The 7758-nt window shown below is 47.4% G+C and overlaps 1 pseudogene; it reads left to right on the top strand.

The window, feature by feature from the left end:
• The first annotated feature begins 2568 nt into the window (after positions 1-2568).
• Positions 2569-4955, top strand: LOC110318029 (annotated as a pseudogene).
• The last annotated feature ends 2803 nt before the right edge of the window (positions 4956-7758 follow it).

Raw genomic sequence — 7758 nt, forward strand, 5'->3', positions numbered from 1 at the left:
CCCGAAATAGAGTCTGTCCCAGAAGTTAGGTTGCTTCTGTCTGTCCTAAAGCTGTGTAGCTTCTGTGGTCCACACTTGCCAGCGCAGACTGGAGCCCAGAAGTTGTGTCACTTCTCCAGGCCACCCTCTAACTGGCTTGGACTGGAGCAAAGATGGCTCACCTTCCGGCTCAGGCCTTGAGACTCCTCCCGGGCAGACACCCCTCCTCGGGCGGGATAGGCGCCGGGTGCAGGTTCAGGCCAGGAGACTGCTCCCGGGGCAGACACCCCTCCTCGGGCGGGAAAAGCGCTGGATGACTGAAACCAGAAACGGGATCCTTCCCAGAAGCTGTGATACCTCTCCAATCTGCCCTCTCCCCGGCAGTGCACTGGAGCAAAGATGGCTCACCTTGGGCTCAGGCCTTGAGACTCCTCCCCGGTGGACACCCCTCCTGGGGCAGGAAAGGTGCTGGGTGACTGGAGCCAGAAATGGGACCCCTCCCAGAAGCTGTGTCACTTCTGCAGACCGCCCTTTCCCTGGCAGTGCACAGGAGCAAAGATGACTCTCCTACCGGTTCTGGCCCGTAGACTGCTCCCAGGCAGACACCGCTCCTGGGGCAGGAAAGGTGCCAGGTGTAGGTTCAGGCCAGGAGACTGCTCCCAGGCAGACACCCCTCCTCAGGCGGGAAAGGCGCCAGATGACTGGAACCAGAAACAGGATCCTCTCAAATCCCATTTCTGATTAGTTAGAACTCTCAGCTTCTGATAGAGGTAATGATGGATTTATGGATTTTTTCCATTAAAAATTTGAATTCTCTATTACTTCAGGTGTGAGCTGCCCAGATACTAAAATTGCAGTTCCACTCCAAGGTTCAGGACGTCTGTAGGAAGCCCTTCATTCTTCCTGCTCCTGGACACCATGACAAGAGGCCCCAAATTGAGTCTAAGGCACTCTGTGGTGCTTTGGCCATAGGCACTCATGAGAGTCTGTTTCCCTGGAGGATGGCATGATGTCCTCTCAAGTTTCTATTTCTGAATTTTACCCAAGGTTCCTGTCAGCAAAAATACAATTCATATATCCTAGGATAATGTGCTTTTGTCTAGCTTCTAAGAGCTCTCAGGGCTTATGGTTTGGATTGGTTCACATTTGAATTTTATGGACATGTACTTGTTGATAATAAATCCTTGGAATCCATGATGATGTCAATCTCTCTCCAAGTTGAGTTCCCGAGGAGATACATGTGTCCACGCTATGGGATAGGGTTTTTATGGGAAGGTCCCCCTTCAGAGAAGACAGGATGGGGGGAAATGGTGACACAGGTTCCCCTCCTTAGATACATATGAAATTTTGTTCTTAACAGCTCTGTAATGCTTCCATGATAGAATAATTCAGGTGAAGATGATCAAGTCAGAGGCAAATATTCCCCAAGACTAACCAGGGTGTATTTCCCTATAGGAAAAGTTCATGATAGGCATGGAAATGGTTTGCCCAGCTATGAACTCTCAAAGAGTGAAGTTTGTTGAATGAGAGAAGCTAACGTTATAGAAACAGCTACAGTCCTAACCAAGCAGCCTCCACGAATATGAAACTAGAAGGTGTAGCAGGCAAGAACAGGGCCAGGTGTTCCTTTGTCCCTGAGTAGGTCTACTCATATTAAGTCAGACCTACTGAGTTGGTCATAGGAGAGAAATGTAAGGGGATCCATGGAAGAGCTCCAGGATATAGAAACATAACAGCTAAGAGAGAATGATTGAGCATTACGGGGTGCTAATTAAGTTAACAGCTTCTGTCCATGTTTTATACATTGATCTGTGGAGGAATTGATACTGAAACAAGTGGATAGATCCTTTCCATGCTGTGTTAGATCTTGCTTATGTTCAAGTTTAGTATATTCTCAATTGTGAACTTCTGGGATCACTTGTCACTTGCTCAGAATAGATGAAACACAGTTTGAGTGCTTCAATAAGGCCACTTTTGTAATTCCACTATTTGTTAGTGGATGGTGGTTCAGGACGTTGCCTTGTCCTGCCCATCTTCTGGAAAAACATTTTGTTATGTGGATGGCATAAGGCTAACCTTTGAGTGTCTTACAGATTTGGCAAGCCATTGGAGTGACGCATAGGTACAAGGGTAATTATTTCTACCTTACAGTCCTACTGGGGCTGAGTTAATTGAAAAGAAAAAATAGAAAAAGAACCTTACTTGTATGAAAAATGATTCTTCCAGGAGGCATGTGGTAACTAAATGAAAATCTAGTGCCAAGAATGGGTTACCCACCTGAGCGTTGTAGGCCATGGAAACAGCTGAGGATCTAAAAATCATAGATTATATTGATACTGTTACTGAGAACAAACAGTAAGAGTCTGTTTGCTGAAGTCAATGCTTTGACTATAAGACATAGTGAAATGAAGCTGGGACTGACATGGAAAGTCCCACCCTGCTGGCAGGCAATCATGGTGCCAGAGGGTGCCATGCAGGTTTCTGGTAGAGATCTGTCACCAACATTTCTGCTTACCAATGGACCCTGTTAGTTAAATTAGTAACATGCCAGACAGAAGGGTCTTCACATACTGTAGCAGCTAGGTTATCATGGGTAAGTCCAAATGCCTTCTGATAGAAATTAAGACTCATTCCATAAGGGGGGTTCATATCTGATACTTTAAATTTGGACAACAATCTGTGGATGTAGTGGTCAGAGGTCACAATGGGGAACAGCTTCTATTTTATTAGGTGGGTTAGATATTCCTGTCATATTGCCTTCTAAACAAGTTTTTTTTTTTTTTTAATGCCATAGATTGCCAATGTTGTCAGCATCACCTGAGCCACCAATGAAGATCTTGAGATCAAAGGACTGCTGCTGTGATACAGTGGCCTAATTCTTAGCCATAGTGGATATGTATGCTACCCCTTCCAAGGCGCAGGGACTATTGTGGAAGAGGTGGAGGAAAGAATGTAAGAGCTGAAGGGTGGGGTGGAGTGCTATTTAGCACTTTCCTGGGGGCTTAAACCCTTAAGCCCTATAGGGAAGCTCCTTAGCCAGAAAGCAAACAACTCAAAGAAGCTTCAGAAAGTCCCTGAAACTGACCAGATTCACTAGGGCACCCATCTCAAGAGTAAGCAATAATGGCTGCTGAGTTTCCTCAGTGTGGCACAGCTTCAAAGACGACTTTCAGACAAAGCAAGCTGTAAAGACTCTCAGACAAAACCAGCTGTTTTGCAGACACAGAAAGCAGCTGAACTGACTAGAAGTCAAAGTCCATGCTCCAACCAACTGGGCTACCTCAAAGAATACTATCCAACTTGTTATGGTGTCTGTATGCTGGGCAGTGTGCTGCCACTTCCCAGCTTTTGTGAGAGCTCACCTGTGCTTTGGTGAGCTTTGGTGATACCCGTCTTTAATCATTGCTCTTTCTATAAGGAACCTTTCCCCCATAGTTTTGTAAGTAACCCCAATAAAACGTTTTTTAACCCCAATAAAACTTATTATTGTTCACCAAAGAGGAATTTGTTGTTATCTGTCCTTTGTTCTGTCCTGTGCTCCCTATCTGGGGTGAATAGTCTTTTGTGTTGTGTCTCTAAAAGATAAGTCTCACACATTCTGAAACTCCATTCCAGTTCCATCCTAAGAAAAGGCACAGCACAAAATACAGCACATCTTAAACGACTAAACCTGGTGTCCCACATCTGTAATACATCTGTAATGGCAGTACTTAGGAAGAGGAGGTTGGAGGCTCCTAAGTGTTAGGCTGGAGCACCTGCTCATTCCCTGCACAAGCTGCAAAACCCCATTTGCACTCCCTCCCCACCCCTACCCTCACAGACAAAACTCCCTGCCCAGTTGGAGAAAACTCTGGGCCAATATATCATCAAGCCTAGTCTATTGACTTTCCAGCAACCCACGCCAGAGTGCTCACACAGGTTCAGATTTTCACTAAATCCTAGTCCTACCATACCAAAGACCCATAACTTGCCCCTTTCCTTTAGCCTAGAAGTGTGACCTCACTCTCATTCACCTGTGAGTTCTCTGAACCCACTGGAGAGCTGCTTCCTATTAACCCTGCCTTTATCTACTTTTACTCTGCTCTAATCTGGCCTTTATCTGTGTCACTGAGGGAGAGAAAAAAAGCTTGGGGCCAGTTTTTCTATGAAGGGGCACCTTGTATTAATCACACACACACACACACACACACACACACACACACACAGAAAAGAAAAGAAAGGAAAAGAAAAGAAAAGAAAAGAAAAGAGAAGAGAAAAGAAAAGAAAAGAAAAGAGAGAAAAGAGAGAAAAGAAAAGAAAAAACAATGAAAGAAAATATTTGAGAGCCTCGCCCTGTGCCTCACCGGGGTCCCCCGCCCGCGCCCCCGCGGGTGTCCGCCGCTCTGCCGGCTGCGGACAAGACAGGGACTCTAGAGAGGCTGTTGCTGCGGCCCGAGGGATCAGCGGAGGCCATGGACCCTGCGCCCCTCGGGGGCGGGGGTGAGGGGGCGGTGCCCTGCATGCTGGGCGCGGGCAGGGCCGGGCGGCGCCCTACCGCGTGGCGGAGATCTCCCGGGGCGCCAGCGCCGCTGCCCCAGCAGCCGGGCCTTGAGGGACCCCCGGCGACCCGCAAACTAAGCACCCAGCAGCTACTGTCGGGCCCGTGCGGGCGGGGTTGGCTCCGGAACGCAGCCGCGTCCCGCCGCCTGCAACAGCGACCCGGATCTCAGCTGGAGACCCGCACTGGGGACAAGGACCCGCACCGGCTCCTGCAGCAGCTCGTACTCTCAGGAAACCTCATCAAGGAGGTGGTGTGCAGACTTCTTTCGCGACGGCTACAGCTACACGCAAAGCTTCCCGCACACCCGTTCCTTGGGCCTCTGTCAGCCCCGGTGCTTGAGCTGCCTTCGCCCGGGAGCCCTCGCGCAGCATGCAGCGACCCTGGCGCTTGCAAGGGGGAGGGCGCAGTCCCTGGTAGCCACAGCATCAGTCTGTAGCCTGGGACCAAGGAATTCAACCAGGGCTTCACCCAGCCGGAGCTGGTGGAGGACTCGAGCATTATTTGAAAAGGGGAAAATAAGCTAAGGGAGACAGCCGAAATATCACGGATATTTTCCTGGATAACAAATTGAGAGCCCCGAACTGTTTGAAACCCAGGACTTAGGTTTGTTTAAAGCAGATTCTATAGAGAGCACCTCAGACTGTCAGCAGGACTCCTTTTTTAGCGTGATTCAACCTGGTCACTGCAGTTCTGCACAAACTCTCCTGGCCAAGCGGGGATCACGTGGCCACTGTGTATGCTTTCAGGATAGACTCAGCCTGCTATGGAAGGAAGGATAATGGTCCCTGTTACTTGCTGAACTTTTTCAGAGCTGGTTCCTGATCCACTCTTGGGGAGGGGGAAACAAGAGTGGAATTAATGTCGGGAAGCGCTCCTCAAAATGCCACACTTGAACATTTAACGACAGTTAAAAGACCATCTCATCTTTTGTGGTGCTGGTTTCAATGTAAAGCATGCAGTAGAGAGAACCCTCTTGGAGCTGAATAGAAGTAACCGGTTTTGGTTTGGTTTGGTTTGGTTTGGTTTGGTTTTGGTTTTGGTTTGTCTGTCCCCTTTTTCTTTCAACTAGTTTCTGTTAGCAGACTATTGAGGGAAAGCTGCACCCCTCGAGTGTAGGGTGGGAGGCAGCAGTGAGCTGTGGTGGGTAATGGAAGGATATGGCGAAGCAAGGAGTGACACCCCCTGCCTTCGTAAAGTGTGCTTTTCAAGGAGACCCACCCCTTTGGGGGTTCAAGGTCACTGTTTCCTGGGTGTGCACCCTGTAGTGGGACTCCAGCACAGAGAGGAACCAAATTGCCTTGCTAGGAGGAGAGCCCAGTGCTTTGCAAATGCAGGAGTCCTCTAAGGATGCTCCTCCTGCCACTACCCAGAAGGGGTGGAGGTGGCAAGTGCTGAATATGTGTGCTTCCCGCCTGAGGCCCCACCCCTGCCCCTTCTCCCAGCTTGCAAACAAACTGCCTTGAGAAAGTGACCAAGTACCACCTTTCCCCCTGGGTTCTGCTGCCTTACTCAAGCTGGGTGGCACTGATAGGGGCCAGGAGAGGGGACTGGGGAGGTTCTACATAATGGTCACTCCAGGGACACAGCTTGGGACACAGTCTCACATAGCCACTTCTAATGGGCTGTCAGGGACATTTGTAATAACAGCTGCAGTCCCCCTGATAGAGTTGATTTCCTCCTGACCCTCCCCCAGCTGTGCCAGCTGGCCTTTGTAAGTGAAGGAAGCCTAGTAGAAAATGTGACCCTCCAAATGGGAAAGCGGCAGGCTTTTCTGGTATTGTGACTGTGAAGTGCTTGGAAACACTGTTCACTCTGAGCGACTGTGTCATTTTACTTTTATGGAATTAATGGCTTATTCAGCATCCAGATGTGGCTGTTGACCTATCTACACCGGAGTGACTGGAACTGTGGTTGTCCTGATTATAGGATTTTTAACTTAACTGAAATATCTGTTTTTGAATAAATGTGTTGGGTTCACACCCACACACAAGAAAGAAAGAAAGAAAGAAAGAAAGAAAGAAAGAAAGAAAGAAAGAAAGAAAGAAGAAAGAAGGAAACATAGAAGGTAAATTTCTAAGACCAAAACACAAGAAAAGGGAACTGAAGAAATCTCTAATATCTCCTGAATTTATTATGAAGTTGAGATTCTTGCCAAAGCAATGTAGACAGGGACCACCCTACCAAGCTCAGCAACTTGACAGTAACTGCACAGAATGAACTCTACAGTTCTTTTTGAAATGTTATTTTTTGTTTCATCTATATGTGTTGTTTGCATGTTTACCTGTGTACTGCCTTGACTACTTGGTGCATGCAAGGTTAGAATAGGGCAATGTATTCATTGGAACTGATTTTATAGGTGGTTGTGATCTGTATGTGTGTGCTGGGTATTGACCCCCAGGTCTTCTGCAAGAACAGCCAGTGTTTTCAAACCCTGAGCCATTTCTCCATACCTTGTCCAAATGTATACAGAGAGCAGAGACAAAAAGGGTCTGTTTTCACAATGAAACTAGCTTGCAGAGATGCACCAAGGGAGAAATCATGCCACCTGACGACAGGGAGAAGCCCCTGCCGCTGACCAGTGAACAGATTGGCCTGTGTCCTGCAGTAATCTTCATTTCATTTTGTTTTCTTTCCTTTTGACAAGAGAACATATTTGTCATTCATTTACTTATGTATTTATAATTCACAGTCACATTATTTGTGTGTGGTGGAACATACCAAGCATGGGTTTTGTATGTGTAGGTGAAAGGACAACTTGTGGGAGTCAGTGTGAACTGAGGTCATCTAGATTAGAGGCAGTAGCCTTTATCTGTGGAGCCATCAACAGAAGAGATGATTTTATTTCTCTTCTCTCTCTCTCTCTCTCTCTCTCTCTCTCTCTCTCTCTCTCTCTCTCTCTCTCGTGTGTGTGTGTGGTGTATGTGTGTGTGTGTGCATTTTTGTGTAGTCGGGTGTGCATACTGTGTGGTTGGTTGGAAAGTACATTCAGGGGCACACAAGGTCCATGGCAAATGCTTGAAATCAGATCATTTTATAAAGCTTTCCTTCCACCTTTACATGGTTTCAAAAGCTCCCATTTCTGTCACCAGGCTGAGTGCCAAGCACCTTTATCACTTTATCAACTAAGATTTTCTGCCAGGATCAGAAATGAGAGACTTAGAACATACTGGTAGATCAGCCATGTAGCGCAAATATATAAACAGTAATAGGAAAGCTTATGTTCTCAACATCCCCTGTCG

This window comes from Mus pahari, chromosome 3 (genome assembly GCF_900095145.1).
Source record: "Mus pahari chromosome 3, PAHARI_EIJ_v1.1, whole genome shotgun sequence".
Lineage (NCBI taxonomy): Eukaryota > Metazoa > Chordata > Mammalia > Rodentia > Muridae > Mus > Mus pahari.